The sequence below is a fragment of the Piliocolobus tephrosceles genome, chromosome 2, assembly GCF_002776525.5.
Source record: "Piliocolobus tephrosceles isolate RC106 chromosome 2, ASM277652v3, whole genome shotgun sequence".
In the NCBI taxonomy this organism is placed as follows: Eukaryota; Metazoa; Chordata; class Mammalia; order Primates; family Cercopithecidae; genus Piliocolobus; species Piliocolobus tephrosceles.
In genome coordinates, this window is record NC_045435.1 from 95,791,045 (window position 1) to 95,807,794 (window position 16,750).

The window sequence follows — 16,750 nt, forward strand, 5'->3', positions numbered from 1 at the left end:
TTATCCCAAAACTGTCATAACATGGAGTACCACAGGGTACTCCAAGCAGCTGACCCCTCTGGGAGATCAGCAGGTACAACACAGGAGGTTATTCCTGAAGTTCCATTTGTTGTCCCTAATTATCATTATACCCAGTTGTTGATTTTTAACCTCTCAAGTAGAGATCAAGTTATGCCTGGGATAAAACAGTCCATGGCATCGGCCAGGTACCGTGTTCCATGCTAGTCCTCAGAGCTCCGAGGAGTCAGGCATGTTCTTACAAAGCAAAGCAGTCACTTTCACAGGTCTGAGTTATTGATACTGACAAACCATTTGTAAGTTTGCAGGTATTATTTAACAGAAACTCCCAGGTGCATCTAAGCAAGTTTGCATAAATTGATTAAACCATAATTCTCAGCTGCAATAATATCAATCATTGTCCTGGAGCTCACAATGATGGTTCTAGGAATTCAATCTGAAATGTCCTCCATGTTACCAGGACTTTCATTGGTGAAATTTAGGCATTTGCTTGAGGGCTGTGTCATCTCAAAGCGACTACCAAGAACCAGGTAATTGTGAGATTAGTCCCAGGTTCTGCTTGCCTCCTTTCTTCCTTTCTACCCAGGAGCCAGGGAGGTAATTTTCATTGGCTAAGGAAAGTTAACCCAACTACTCAAATTAAATGGATGCAGTTCTCACAATCAAGGGCTTAAAATAAACATGTAGTCTCAGTTGTTCTATCGTGGAGACCCGTCTTGAGAAAACACGATCCATTCACAGAGGAGGATGGGACAGCCTCTTCTAGGTCCAACTTTGAATTTCATGAAGATTCCCTTGGGAACCTGGAGCCACTAAGGAAGTGGAGCTATCAGGTCCTGGAAGTGAATGTTTGCAAGGCACACTGACGTTAGAACATCTTTGTAGAAGAAATTGGTGCGATTTACTTTACTCACAGAGTCATACTTGATATGAACCACGGGCTTTGCACGGGCAGGGGTCAACCAAGAGCAAACTTCTGAAGGAGGGCCACATTGCCACAATCAGCTGATTAAAACTCATGTGGGTTTTCAAAGCCTCGCTCCAGGTCAGGGTATCTTTGCATCTGTTTTTCTACTACCATTAGAGGAATAACAGCAGCCTACTTTGGAGGGAAAAAAAATGATTGGAAAAGCATAGTGAGAGCATTTACCAACACTGTATTCATATTTCTCTGAGTCCTGGGGCTCTGGACCACCGCAGAGAAAAGTTTTGTTTAACCTTTCCATGATGGGAAAACACTCATCCCTAATGCCAGCTCTCCACCTTCCAGCCGAGTCAAACTGCAGTAGGGGGAAATTGCTAGGGAAGCCAGCTTTGCAACAGTGAACAAATGTCTTTGTGAGAGAAGAAGGCTGCTCTGAGCAGTGGCTAATGGGGCTGCTTAGTGGAATTTTTTTCCCTTTTTAACCAAACTGAGCCTTGCTCCTTTCTGGCAGGCAGACAGGCTCACTCTTCCAAGTACGCAGGAAAGTTCTGTTTTGACAAGCACACACATTCTTTTTCAGAAAGCCACAGAGGCAAACGCCTTTGTTGCAGACAGACCAACTCCCTTCCAGCCCAGGAGGTGAAAACCCTTTCATGAGCCACATAATGGGAGCAGCAGTTGTGCTTGCTTATACAGTTCCCGAAAAGTACATAACTTCCATTATGTAGCTTCCACATACGGAATGTACTTCCCCTCACAAACCCAAACGCTAGCAGGGCTGTTTGTCCGGCACTGGGCCTGGCAAGGAGCAGGAGGTTGGCAGGACTCATGAGGCATTTTTCTGTTGGGCTTTGGTTTCCTGGCCAGTTGAACTCAGTCCAATTATTGTCCCAAAGTTCTGCCAGATAAAACAAGGAGAGAGCTTTTCTAGATGCCTGGCCTTGGGACTAAGAGATGGGGGAGGGAAGGTGCAAGCTGAATGGGGATGGGGTGGGGCACACCCAAGGCCAGGGCTCAGGAGTCCCCTTTCCAAGCAAGGGCTCCGACTCTGCCCTGTGGAATGTGCAGCAGCCTCCAGAGACCTTGCCCTTCGGGTGAATGCCTGGCACTCACGCCATTCTCCCTCTGGCATGGGGCCTGATCTTAGCATCGTTTGTGATGGAAAGTCAAATTTCCTGGAACATGGGGTTAACTTTTCAGCAGACTAATCCCATTTGCAATATAGTGTACAGTATTCTGAGCAGAATTGGCCCTATCCAGCAGCAGTCTAGAAGGCTGCTTCCTTGAGATGGTATCAATAACAGTGCAAGATACTGTCCACTTCCAAAGTGTCTCCCTTTACTGCCCTTCCATTGCACTTGAACTTCCTACTGTTGGAACCAGTATTTAAAAGTCACTAAAGGCAGTGTCTTCAGAAAGTTCTATTTAAATGCATGTATTAAATTCATAATTATGCCCACATTAAGATGCATAAATACCATGTAAGCAAATTACAAAATATATGTAGGCTTAACCCCCATGGGCCCAGTGATTACTCCCCATCCCTCCTTCCTAAGGAACGGTTGCATCTTTTTGACAGAAGAGGTTGATGATAAATGTCTGCTCTGGAATCTCTTCTCACATTGCCCTGGTTCCATCTTTATCTTACTTCCTTCAACAGTCCATGAAGGGGCTTTTCCCAAATCAGTATAAACAGACTCACATTGGATTGATCATTTTCTTGTGTCTGAGCTAGGTTGCTAAATACAGAAGTTGTTCAATGTCCAGTATTTAAAATATGGAGACTTTCTGTCTTGATTACAATTCAGCAATTCTATTTCTGTTGCTCTGTTATTTTGGTACCTAAGTGTGATTGCATAAATCTGTGAAATGTCGGAAATTCAGGAGGAGCTCATTTTTCCTGAAATATAAGTGCACTCTGGTTTTGCTTTTTGAAAAATGTCTTTGAAGGTTCCCTATACAAAGTGCCTGTGTCCAGCCCTGCAGAGGTGGTGGCAGGGCAGAGGGGCTTGAGCCTCCTTGATGATAAGCAGGACAAGGAATATCATCCAGGCTGCCAATTACCAATAGGATTCTGATCACTCAAGGCCCTTACCCCTGTGGTCACTTTAGGTCTTCCACTATTGAATGGCCCTCTGGTCCTAGCAATTTTTCTCTGACCACAAATTGTGGCTTTGCAAATGTTCAATGTCTATTTAATTCCATGAAGTTTAGGTCACACGTGTTGTCTTGTTGTCTCCCAGTTTTCTCAAACCTAACCTGAAGAGTAATGCAGACCTAGGACGTGGGATCCGTGCAGGGAGGAAGGCCTGGGATTCTAAGCCACTTCTATTTCTATATAAATGTGTAGAACAGGAACTGTAAAAAAGTCATTCAGATTGGGTAACCCAGGAAAACATCACGAAAGAAGTAGCACTGAGGCTGAGGCCTGAATGAAGAGAAAGAGGAGGCCCCATGAGGAGTGGGAGAAAGAGCCTATAGGTAAAGGGAAGAGCAAAAGTGAAGGTCCTGACTTAGAAACGAGCTGCAGGCATCATACAACCAAGGCCTGGTCACTGTGTCTGTGGCTGCAAGAAAGGGGGAGAATGGCACGCCTGGGACAAGGACGCTCAGAGTAAAGTGTTTGAAACTATTGGGAAAGAATCCAGAAAGCCTTGGAGGGTTTTAAACAGGGAGAATGATGCTATCCGAACTACATCTTTAAAAGTCCACTCTGGCAGCCATGTAGGAAGACAAGTAAGGACCACGGCCTAAACCAAGACAAGAGACAGTGGTGGAAAAGATGCTGAGAGCCCCTGGCAGATCTCAGAGACATGTTGGAAGTTTAATTGGCAGGATTTGGTAATGGGCTGGATGTGACCCCAGGATCCCAGGCTCTGCCTGGTCCCAGTCCACTGTCTTTACCTGAACTTTATCACCTCTTTGGGATCCTTCAGAAGCCCCTAGAAGCTGAGTCAGGCATTGCCACCCAGCTCCTGAATTAATCCAGACCACTTAGCACTTGTGCACACCTGCTGTTCCTGAGTCTCGAGGAACAGACTCAGGCCTTGAAACCTCTCTTTTTTTCTTCTATTCCCCTGGTTACCATTGTGTTCCTAGAGCTTCCATATGTCAGGCTTCACTCTGACACCTGCTACAGGGTGATCCACAATGTGGTTCTTGCTATTCACCCTTATGGCTTTATTCTGCCGGTACAATGCATCCACCACCCTGTCCCAACACCTACAGGCCTAACTGGCTGGGCCTGCCCCTCACCAACCCCTTTTCCCCAGTCATGTGTGGTCCTGAGAAGCTGCCCAGCTTTCTAAGAATGCCTCTTTTATTGGGACATTATACTTCTAGCCATTGACTAGGCCTGCTCCTACCTGGATATGTCTCTTAGGTCCACGTCTCACTGACCTCCTGTTTCTAAGATTCTACCCTTCTTGGGAACTCTTGCTTGCTTCATGGCCTAGATGAGATCCTATCTGCCTGTTCCTCTTCTATGGCACCACTAACTAGAATCAAAATGAAGCTGCTATGTCCCTTTGGACTGTTGGCTTCTTCTGTCTCGGGTGGCAGACAGAGCTAATGGCAGGGAGGCCATTATCTGGCCCTGTCTTGGCTACACCAAAGTTCTTCCTATGTAGTGAGATCCTGGCTTGTCACTTTGCCACACCCACCCAAGTCACAACCGTGAGAGCACTATGCAATGAACACGCCTAGGTAAATGTGCCTATACAGGCTGATTCCTGTGCATAAACATGTATACTTGTAGGTATATGTTTCTTCAGAGAAGTCTACAATAACACTACTTCTTATAATTATTTTAATTCATCCGAGGCCATATATGTAAGGATTAAAATTCAGATATGTAGGGAGACCCTCATTATTGGGTATAATCAGGAACTGATCACAAGAGGATACCTCCCTGAATTGGTCTCGCTCTAATCTTGCTTTTATCTTCCTGCACAGCATTATTCAGGTAGGCCTTCCTTTAAAAAAAAGAAAATAAGACAAGATCATTGCAGAAAAGTATACCCAACTCCCATAGTTTACCACCTCTTCAAAGCTGACTCTTTCCTTGGTTCATCTATCTTTTTCTTATGATTCATAATTCCTTACTTTTTGTATCAGTCACCTATGGTCACAATAGTGCTGCATGAGGTACAATCTCAAAATATAGTGGCTTAGAATAATAAACATCCATTCACTTTACTGGTCTGTGTGTTGGTAATTTGGACAGAGGTGGCTGAGCAGTCCTGGTCTCAGAATTCTCTCACATTCCTGGTAACTGTCTGCCACCCGAGACAGAAGAAGCTATTGGTCGACCTCGGCTGAGATGACTCTGGTGACTCGCCTGTTCCCACGTTGTGTGTCCCATCCTCCAGGAGCCAGGCTGGGCATGTTGTCATGGTGATGACAGAAGGCAAAACAGAAATGTAAAAGGAAACACGCAAGTACTCTTTTGAGCATTTGTTTGTGTCACATCTACTAGCCTCCCATTGGATAAAGCAAGTCACATGGCTTTTAATGAACGAGTTAAAGCTTTGACAACACCTCTAGAGACTTCCATAGTCAAGAATTTTGAGGTTTAGCTGAGTAAAATGGCAGAGTCAAAAGAGTAAGCCATGAGATGGAATGTCTTAGGAAGACTGTGGTAGTACATTTTAAAAGCTTCAAGCCAGGGAGATCTTAGCTTGCAGAAATCCTCACCCCACCATTTTACGAATAAATAAATAAATAAATAAATAAATAAATAAATAAATAAATAAAAGCCAGGGAGATCTTAGCTTGCAGAAATCCTCACCCCACCATTTTACGAATAAATAAATAAATAAATAAATAAATAAATAAATAAATAAATAACCCAGAGGGGTTCAAGTGCATTTTCAAAGGGAGAGAGATGGAGCTAGAACAAGAACACAAGTGTTTTGCTCAGCCCAGTGTTCTTTCTGTTGCCTGAAGTTTCTCTGGCCATTCTGATCTTTGTTTTCATTTTCCTATCATCCAACTGTGTGAGAATAAATTGGTCTCAGTGCTCTGTTTTCTTAATTCCTAGTAGAAGCTGAAGGCATTGCTTTTCTCCTGGGAACCCTGTTTGGTGCTGACTGATTGGAAGTGCCTCCCCTAGGTTTGCAGAGGGAACAAGGTTTTAACTCCTGGAAAATTTAAAACACAATTTTATCTTTGCTACTCTACTGAACTTCTCCTGAGCTTGCCTTTCCTTATCTCCTTGCTCTCCCAGCTGCCAGGTAATTTGATCTGGATCTGTCTTATCAGTCCTAGGCCAGCAAGCAGGTGATGCATGTGGGGCTGGGGAGGCAGCTGTCTCTTCTTTGAGGCCACTGGCATTTTTGGAAGAGACTCTATGTGTAGCAGTTGCTGGAAATGGAGGTGAAACTCATTCCCACACTCTTTAGTCTAAGGCATGTACTGTTTGTTTTTTGTTTTTTGTCTTTGCTTCCAACTCACTTAGAGGTGAATCTTTCTTCTTGAGAGTTCTTGGCATTCATGGGGCTTTACAGTGGTCTGGTCATTGAGGTTCCCTACCAGAGGACAGAATTTCCCTGGCTTAACCCTGGTTGATCTTAAAATAATAGCTCACACTTATAAATCATATTCAGAGCCTTGAATTGAACTAGAGTGTAAAATAGCGCAGCAGATGGATTATTCAACCTTCTGAAAGAGAAGCCTTAACGGTAGCATGGTGGTGCTGCCCCAGGTAACCTGGATAGGTCTTATGCTTCAGATGTGAGATTAAAGGATCAAGGGGAAGCTGTTGAGTCACGGCATCTGACCCACTTAAACCTGTTAGACTCTCTTCAAGAATCTGATATGTCCTTTGAGAGAAATCATCTCTGAGTTGTATCTCTTCTGCATGGCTACAGGGAGAAAGCCTGCTATATCTACTGGAATAAAAAAGGAAGCAAGGAAAATGGAAACTAGACAAACGGATATCTGGACCCAGCTGGACAAAGTCCTGTGATGTTAAAGCCACCGGTCTGATTCTGTAGGACACTGTCGCTACCACATCCCAAAAGGAAATGTACCCAGACTGCCTACTTGACACCTCAGCATCCCTCCCAGGGGAAAGAGCTATGCCTTAGGGGTGTGATGTCACAAACAAGTCAACCATCATTTAGGGGCATCATTTCAAGGTTTCCCCTCTCTGCTTCTCAGCTTACTTTCCCTCTGCTGCTGTCACCAGGCTGTCAGCATCCAAATTAGCACAGGGCTCCAACCCAAGCAAGCATCAACTGGATTGTCAGCCCAGTGAATGACCCACCCTGGGGACCTGCTGTTACTCCCTGCCTCGGCTGTCACCTTCCTGTGGCCTTCCTCTTTCCCCAGGCATGCAGAGCCACGAAAACAGCAGTAAGGAAAGCTGTGTGTAAGGTCAGGTAACACAGGGCCAGAGAAAGCTCTCCCTTCCCCCATCCCACAGACACATCTTATCCTCGCCCCAAGTTAAGGACCTCTCAATCCAGCCACAGTAGCAATCCTGGGATGGCAGGAAAACATTCAGCCTGGAAACCACAACCTCTGCAGCGCAGCAGCCAGCACCAGTGAAGGACATGGAGTTAAATTGAAAAGGAATTTGAATGACAAAGTGACATTATGTCCATCTCCCTAATGATGGGACAAGTTAGTCTTCTGTCATTGGCAAGCAGGGCCAGATCTGTATTTAAAAGCTATTTCTCATGGTTTTAAGTCACCAGCTCAGCTCAATACCTAAAACAAAGAGAATGAATTATGGAACAGGATGAGGGGAGCTTGTTAATTTTCCTCCTGATGCACTGTGAAATGAAAGCTTTATTCTAAGAATGGTATATCCTCAGGGCTCTCTCTGGAGAGACGCTGACAAATTCAAATGTCCTTACTGTTTTCTTTGCCCCTTACTTTATGGCTTTTTCTGTACACATTTATAAAGTATGTATATTTCATGGTATGTCTGTGTCTATAGGACTCAGAGAGTTCAAGTCTGTGATTCTCTTTAGGGCTTCCTTGACAATAAGGAGTGCTTAGGTGATGTTATTGATGAATACACACACACACACACACACACACACACACACACACAATTAGAATTTGTGTCCAACCTGTCTGTATATGTTATAGAGACATCCATGCAGGCTGCTTGCTATTGTCCGCAGTAGTGAGCTATAGCCCATCTCCAATTGGAACCCAATGAAATAATCATAATAATTTTGCCTTCAAGTATCCACCTTTCATCAGGGAGGATGAAAGGACTTCACAAACTCTGGGTTCTTCTTTGATCTAGGCGCCTATCTGGTACACCGATCTCCATTGTGTATTCTGCCCTCACCCTGCAGATGGGCCTCCCATTGACAGTAATTGAACTTCCATATGCAGAGCAGCCAAAAGGCTGGTCTGGCCAGAGAGCCTTCTGCCAGCTGCCAGGAGGGAGAGGGCTGCTTCCAGAAGGGACTTGGGTTGCTGTTCTGCATCTGCAACAGGGGGCAGGGATTATAAACATGAGGAAAGAAGCAAGTAATTCTTAAGCTGCAACTTCAGTTTTGAGAGAGGGGTGCTTAATAGGAGGTGGAGGAACATTCTAGGTAATGTGATAAAATAAATCTCCAGAATGTGGGTGTTGCCTAAGGCTCTGCTCTTCACTATCTTCTCTTCCATATCCAGACTTTAGCTATTAGCTTTATGGGAAGGACTCTGAAATATGTACCCCAGGCTCAAACTCTCTCTTAGGTCTAGCCAGGCACCTCTAGCTGTCTCCTGGGCATTTCCATCCACATATTTCACTGGAACATCAATTGCAACTTCAACCAAATATAATATATGATCCTTCCTCCTCCTTCACTCTCAAATAGCTCCCTTCCCTGACTTTCCTACTTGTGGTCACTGATGTTACAGCTACAAGTAATTTAGCCAATATCTGTGTTCTTGTGGAGCTTGCATTTTAGAGAGGGGTGAGAGAATCCAATAAACAAGCAGTAAATGAAGAAGAGAAACAGCAGGAAATGACAGTTTAGGTGGTTATGGATTAGGGGTATGGACCCATTTGGACTGAGTGACCAACACTGGCTTCTCCAGGGAGGCGATCAGGGAGGAAACTATTCTAGGTACAGGGAACAGCAAGCACCAAAGCCCTGAGAGAGCCAAGGCCCCAAACAGAAAAGATGCTGAGCTGCTGGAGCATGATAACAGGAGAGTGGGAGGAGATGAGGTTAGCCAGGTAGCCAGTGATTAGATGAGGTGAGGCTTTGGCAATGGGTTACAGAGTTTGGAATCTAAGCCAAGTGCTGTCCAAAGCCAGGCAGGGTTTCCAGCAGCAGCTTATGGGAGCTGATGTCCATTAGAAGCACCTCTCAGCTGAGACTTGGAGTCACTTCGACTCTTCTCTGTATCACACACGTCTCTCTACACAGGCAGTGTCTAATAGGGAAAGAGAGAAAGGTTTTGGTAACCCTCCAACTCCCTTTGCTTCTCCCCTCCAGGGTCCCGGACAGAGTTTTCTGTGTTCAAAAGAACTAGCAGCCAAACAGAAAATAAAGCATCCTTTTTGTGATCGCTGGGAAAGGACAAGATACCCTTCAGGCTGAATGTGGCTTAGGCTAGCAGACTAAAGCTTAGTTTCCCAATTTTTCTGAGAATTTAGATCTTTGGACCCACCTGCTCAGGCATGTTTGTTGTTGGAGGGGGTGAGAATGGGTGGTCTCATGGAAAGTGGTTGCTACACCCATCTCCCAGCTGCTGAGAGTGTTGTCTGCTAAGGAAATCACAGCTGCCTTCAGAGAATCACCCTTGGGAGGTTCCCCACCTTCCCAGCAGGGGCCACATGCAATCCACGACTGGCATAGGGTACAAAAGGCAGGCCCCTTACCACTAGGTGAGACAATTCTGTGGTACAGTTTAAGCTCCAGAGCTCCCGTGGGAACAGGTCCAAGAAGTGTCCAGCTGAGACCCCAACCTTGCTCTGTCCTCTACTACACCTGGCTTACCTTCCCCTCTTCTCCTGAGAGCATTTTCTCAACAGACACGTGCACTTCATCACCTTCTCAGGATCTGCTTCTAGGGAATGCAATCTAAGACAAGTGGAGATAGAGCCAGACTTTTTAAGGAGCCCTGACAAATCTCTGCAAAATTTCCATTCACTTATCCCTTTTAAATTCATTCATTTATTCAACAAACACATTGAAACATGTTTTGTACACTCTGGCACACAAGAAATCAGGTGGGCACAGCTCATTCTCTCATAGAGCTTACAATCCAGGAGAAAAGGCAGACATCAAACCGGTACATGCATTCATTTGCGTGCATCATGTTGAGAGTAGTCTTCATCATTTAACAGGGACTGTTTGCCTCCAAGTCCCTGTTTCTAAGACGATGAAGGAACAGGAGTAAGCCTGGACACCAGGGCCTTTCTTCTGCTTTGGGAGCTGCTGAGATGTAGCTGGGATCTCTTTGTGTCTCCGCTGGGCTGACACTCACCAGTGAGCCAAGAAGGGAGGGGCGGTTAAAGGCGTGAGGACCCTGAAGGAGACCCCTTGAAAGTGCTCACTCCTCCTTTTACTAATTATTTTGTTTTTTGAAAAGCTTGCCTTGTTTAGTCTGTCAGGAGGCCTTCCTGCCCACAGGGGATATGGCTGCCTCCCAGGAGAATCTGGCCGGGATTTATACCACCCAGCCCACAAAATCCTGAACAACACAGGACCAGCCCATGCTATTGTGAGCTGAGAGTCACTCTTCAGTTCTCATGATTGCAGGTAAATAAATGTTCCAGCCATCCTGAGCTCTCACATGGACACTACCTGCCAAGGAATTTCTCCCCCCAGGACCCATGACCACATTGCTGGGCTGAGACTTTCTTGCATTCATAGAGTTCCCCTGTTCCAATGGCCACTAGTCAGCTCCCATTGCCTTTGTTTCCTGCTTGAAAGAGGTAGAAGAGAACTGCTGGCTGATGCTTGTTTATCTCACTGCGAAGGGTGCAGTTTAAGGAAGATCTCCCTCAAAGGCAGCCACATTCCAGCCTCCTCTATAAGTGCTTACTAATGGAAGAGATAATTTGGGGTCAGGGCCAGCTTCGTGGGCCTCTGACCTGTGCAATTACACAGGACTCCACACTTAGAAGGGCCCTACTCTTGGTTTAATGTTCTGCTGTTGCTGTCTTGAAATTCTTAATAATTTCTAAACAAGGGTCCCTACCTTTTCATCTTACCTTAGGCCCCACAGATTATGTAGCTAGTCTGGTTTGGGATCATGCCTCAAGAGTTGTTGCAGGTTGCCTGCCAAGAGGCAGAGAGAAATGTAAAACTTCCCTGGGATCTTTTTCACCCCAGGATGCTGGTGAATTCTAAAGGCACAGGGGCCGATTTCTGCAGTTAAAAAGTGTCTCTGGGGAGAGTATATTCACAGTACAGAACCGTCAGACTGTACAGAGCCCAACATGGTGGACAGTTGCTGACTGTCAGGGTAGCTGCAGAGGAAGAATGGAGACGTAAGAGCAGGAAAAATCTGCTTGATTGTGAACAGAACTAGATCTGTCTTTTCTTGGTCTGGCAGATGTTTGGAGCTGATCATTTTTCTTAGGGAGCATCTGGGGGCTCCTTGAAGGTCTCCTGCTGGCCCTTCACTGGGTGTTTCCTTCATCCTGACAGATGCTTCTCTCTTTCAGGAGTCAGTTGAGGCCTCTTCCACAGACCCTAGAAATCCAGCCTCTCCCCTCAGCTCCTGGGGCCCCTGTTGAGATGAACCCAAGCAAATCCCACTCTGTTCCTCTCTCCTGCAGGGTCCACCTCCACCCAGCCCCACCCCCTCAACCTTGAAACCATGGGCCATTTCATCTATAGCAGTTGCACCGTAAGACACTAATCTTTCCTTCCATACTTTCAAACGCAGGCAATGCGTTTCACAGGTTTCTGAGTGATCCCATGGAGGCCTCCTTGCTAAATCTGAGGCAAAGACGGCACTCCCTACCTCCTTCCCACGGGTGGAGTGGGAAGCTTATGACATGACCACAGCTTTCTCTGAAAAATGAATACACCACACATACTCACACACGTGTTCAAAATTCTCTCCTTCTCTCTGTCTCTTCTGTTTTTTATTCTCAGAGTAGGTAAGAGGGGACTTAGAAGTTATGAAACCAGTTCCTCACAATTTTCCTTATAATTTTTGCATGAGAGATCTGGCTCTGGAATTTGACACTATTGTGTTTCATTATGTCTGTGGAAACTTCAATATTAACACCTTAGTACAGGTGCCAGGCCCTGGGTTAAGCACCAGAAGTTGAGTCATATATTATTCACACAACTCTGTAAAGTTTACAAAGCAGCTCACGTGCCCTGCCTCCTTTGGCTGTCCCCACTGCCCAGCCAAGTGAATCTATTGAGATTTGGGAGGCTGTGTGGTTTGCTCTTGTCACTCAGCTTGTGAATGGAAGGGCTGAGGTGGAGACTTCTTTCCAGATCTCCCACTGCTGACTGTGGGCTTTGCCTTGGCACTTCTGCCCAAGAAACACACAGGGATGTTGGTGACTATTACATGAAGCAGCCACTGGTTAGCACTCTACCAGATATGGAGATTATATTAGTTTGCTTTCACTCTGCCAATAAAGACATACCTGAGACTGGGTAACTTACAAAGGAAAGCAGTTTGGCCAGTTGCGGTGGCTCATGCCTGTAATCCCAGCACTTTAAGAGGCCGAGGCAGACGGATCACCTGAGGTTGGGAGTTCGAGACCAGCCTGACCAACATGGAGAAACACCATCTCTACTAAAAATACAAAATTAGCTGGGTGTGGTGGCACATGCCTGTAATCTCAGATACTCAGGAGACTGAGGCAGGAGAATCGCTTGAATCTGGAAGGCGGAGGTTGCAGTGAGCCTAGATCTTGCCATTGTACTCCAGCTTGGTCAACAAGAGCGAAACTCCATCTCAAAAAAAAAAGAAGTTTGATTGACTCACAGTTCCACATGGCTGGGGAGGCCTCACAGTCATGGTAGAAGGCAAATGAGGAGCAAAGTCAATGTCTTACATGATGGCAGGCAAGAACATGTGCAGGGGAGCTGCCCTTTTAAAACCATCAGATCTCGTGAGACTTATTTATTATCATGAGAACAGCACAGGAAAGATCTGCCACATGACAGGTGGGAATTATGGGAGCTACAGTTCAAGATAAGATTTGAGTGGGGACACAGCCAAACAATATCAGAGATAAAGCAAAAGACCAGCAGAATGTGTTACTATTTTTGTGGTTGTTACTTTTAGTTCCTGGGTCATCTGGGTTGACTGTTTAGGATGTCGAAGTTCACACTAACCTCTGGTGGCCATCTCACTTCTGGACTTCATCCAGACAGCCCTGACCACAGCCTACCCTCGTCTTTTCCGTGTGTGCCCTGGTTGCCTTGGGCATCTTGGGGTTTTGATGTACCCTCAGTATCCCCTACTGAAGTTTCTTTTCCTGCCTCTCAGTGCTCCAGGCCTCTGCTCATTCTATCACCTAATTACATTGTCTTCACAAAGGTGAGAAGGTTGAGGCAAGCCCTCAAATCCCTTGTAGGTGGCCAGTTAGCTTTTTAATGGTCTTTAGAGATCATAACACCAGACCTGGCCAAGTCCCACCCTAGTCACCTAATCCTAAAGAGTGTCTGACATGGTGGACAAGGGGACAGAAACTTGGGATCAGGCTCCCAGGAGACTCACAGGTGTGGGCCGGATTTTGTAGCTCTAGATCTTACATCAGATGTTCAGCCATGCAGAGGACATGCTGGTCTTGAGTGGAAGCTGCTTGGTAGTTGCTGAGGATGTTATGAGTGTCTAGAAAAGTTATTAGAGGGATTCAGGTTAAGGGAACATTGGCTAAGATCAAGAAACAAAAAATGATAATATTTAGTACATAATACATTCAGTGCATGCTAAGTACTATTGTGCATTATTTTTTATCCCCTCACTAACCTCGTATGTATATGAGGAGGGTAAAATAATTATCTTCAATCTACAGGAGTATAGAGAGGTTAGGTAACCAGCCCAAAGTCACACACGGGTGGTAGGGTTCAAACCCAGATCTTTCTGAGTTTGAAGCTCATGTTGTTAAGCATTATGCTGTTTTGTGATCTCACCCCTTGGGAACACCAGAGATGAAAATTGCCCATGTATCAATGTGGGGAAAACCATAAGAACTGCTTTAAAGAAAAATAAATTACATTTGTTGCAAAGTTCCACCATGAAAACATGTATGATTCCTCCAGCTTCTTCTCTCCCAGGGTTCCCACGTGTTCTGCCTTGGATTATAAAGTAAATAATGGCTCTTCATTTGAAGTTTTGCAAACTAAAGTGTCTTTAAAAGAACTCTGGGTGTGTTACAGAAAAGTGATTTTCCAGAAATACACATTCCTTTAAACTTCTATTCCGAGGGGCGGTCATAAGACCTACTGCCCCCGTAGCCAAATCCACCACATTAAAGCAAATGAAAGCATAACTCAGATGATTAATATGAATTATTCCTTCCATAACCCTTTATGTTGTCAAAGTGCTTTGCCCTGTTGCTGTTGGTTTTTACAAATTAAGTGACACCGCCAGCCAAAACACCAGGAAGAAAGATTTCACCAGGCTTTGATAGAATTAAATAGTCCAGCATTCTTTGGCCAACACTAAAGTTTTCATATGAAATTGAAACAAGAACAAATGCCAGGCCAAGAGAGTCCAATGACCAGAAAAACTTCTGGAATAATATTTTCACAACAGTGAACCAAGAAAATATTCAAGGCCAGATTACCCCTCCCAACAAGGTCACAGCTCTGTAAGAAAATAATTAGTAGAAGACCCTTTGTTCTTCCCTCTCTGCAGAGTGAAGGCACCGGCCCTTTGTATTTGGTTGCAAGGCTGATCTTTTAGAGAGCTTTGTTTCCTCATGCCCCAGTGCAAGCTAACCTGAAGTGTAGTTGTGTTAGGCTGTTCTTGCCTTGCTGTAAAGAAATACCGGAGACTGGGTAACTTTAGGTTTAATTGGTTCTGTGGGCTTTGTAGGAAGCATGGTACTAATGTCTGCTAGGCTTCTAGAGAAGTTTCAGGAAGCTTACAATCATGGCAGAAGGCTAAGGGAGAGCAGGCATGTCACATGGTGAAAGCAGGAGCAAGAGTGAGAGAGCGAGGTGCCACACACTTTTAAATAGCCAGATCTTGCGAGAAGTCACCCAATATCATGAGTAGTGATGGCACCAAGGGGATGATGCTAAACCATTCATGAGAAATCCACCCCTGTGATGCAATCACCTGCACTAGGCCCTACTTCCAATACTGGGGATTACAATTCAGCATGAGATTTGGGCAGGGACTCAGATCTGAACTATCTCTGTAGTGTCTCAGTTTGAGTTCTCCCAGCAGCAGACTGAGACAAGGATTTGAGTGTGAATTTTTTTTGGGGGGGAGGTGGTCCCGGAAAACACTGGCAGGGCAGTGGAGGCGTGAAGCAGGAAAGGGAAAGTAGCCAACAGAAGTTCATACCAACCAAGTTACCACATTGGGGGACTAGAGGTTTCTCTTGCTTAGGTCCTCTGGGAGTCAATGAACATGTGCCTCTGAGGGGAAGGATTTGGGGTATTTAAATACCATCTCCCATTACCTATTGTTTAAGAGTTGTGGGATAAGGATGGCAAATCTCAGCTGCCTCCAACAGCCAGAGAGAGCTCTCAGGTGAAGTGCTGTGGGTGCTGGCAGCTGGAAGATGGACTGACGTGCATGGAGATGGTAGTAAATGCCAATGCAAGCTGCATCTTACAGAAGAGAAGAAGGAGTAGGCAGAGCATCTAGGACCCATGATACTTTTAGGGCTTCATGAAAATGTCTTAATTTTGATTCCTTTTAAGATCAGCAGAAAAACATGAATATAATACTCATGATACATAACAATAAATCCAGTCTGAATTGTATTTGTCTTTATACCAATACCGTCATAAAATATAATTTTTAATATTTTTAATGGAGGAAAGGGCCCATGAAGACTGACAAAGGTCATATGTGTCCCTGGATAGAGGAAGAGCTTCAATTATTTTTCTTGATTGTTGGCACATTCTCTCATTTAGGATGGCTCACACAGATCCAAACCACCCCACCTCATTTTGCCAATTTCTTTCCACTTTTCTTTCTTTCTCTTCTGCTTCCTTGCTCCTGTGTCTCTCCTGCCGTATTTCTTTTTTTCTATCTACAGTGAACATTTGTTATTTTTGTCTGCCCATTATTCATTCCCAAATCTTCTGATAAATAGCCTCTGAATTTGCTTCAGAGGAACCAGTCTTTCTCACTGCATGCAGTCTGCCCTACCTGCTCCTAGCCAAGAGGTGGGCGCTTGACACAGATCAGATGCCTGCTTCTTGGAATTTGACTTTTGAACAGAGTAATAAAAAAATGATATTAGTTTCTGCTCCTCAGATCCCTGGCCTGCCCTCGCACCTATTGTCTTTGAAACCTGGTTCTTCAGCTCTTCCTTCCATTCTGTGAGTGGTTATTTTGTGCTTAAGTTGTGCAGAGGTGAGTGTTTGTTGCTTACAGCCAAACCCCCTCATTTATGTGTACACACACTGAATATATATACATGTGTTTGGACGAACGGAGGCAGGATGGTGCACTTCTGGGTTCTTCTTCACCACCAACTCTTCCCATGTGTGCGAGAATGCAGCTGACGCCCGGGAAGGTGCAGATTAATCAGGCATGCACCAGGTGATGTCAATCCGAGGAGACCAAGATTTACCTGGTGGCACCTGCGGAGCCCCCCCCCCCCCCCCCCCCGACATGCCCGTGCCCCGCCTATTGCCCTTCCACTCCTAGAAAAGTCGGTCCCAGCAGATGCGC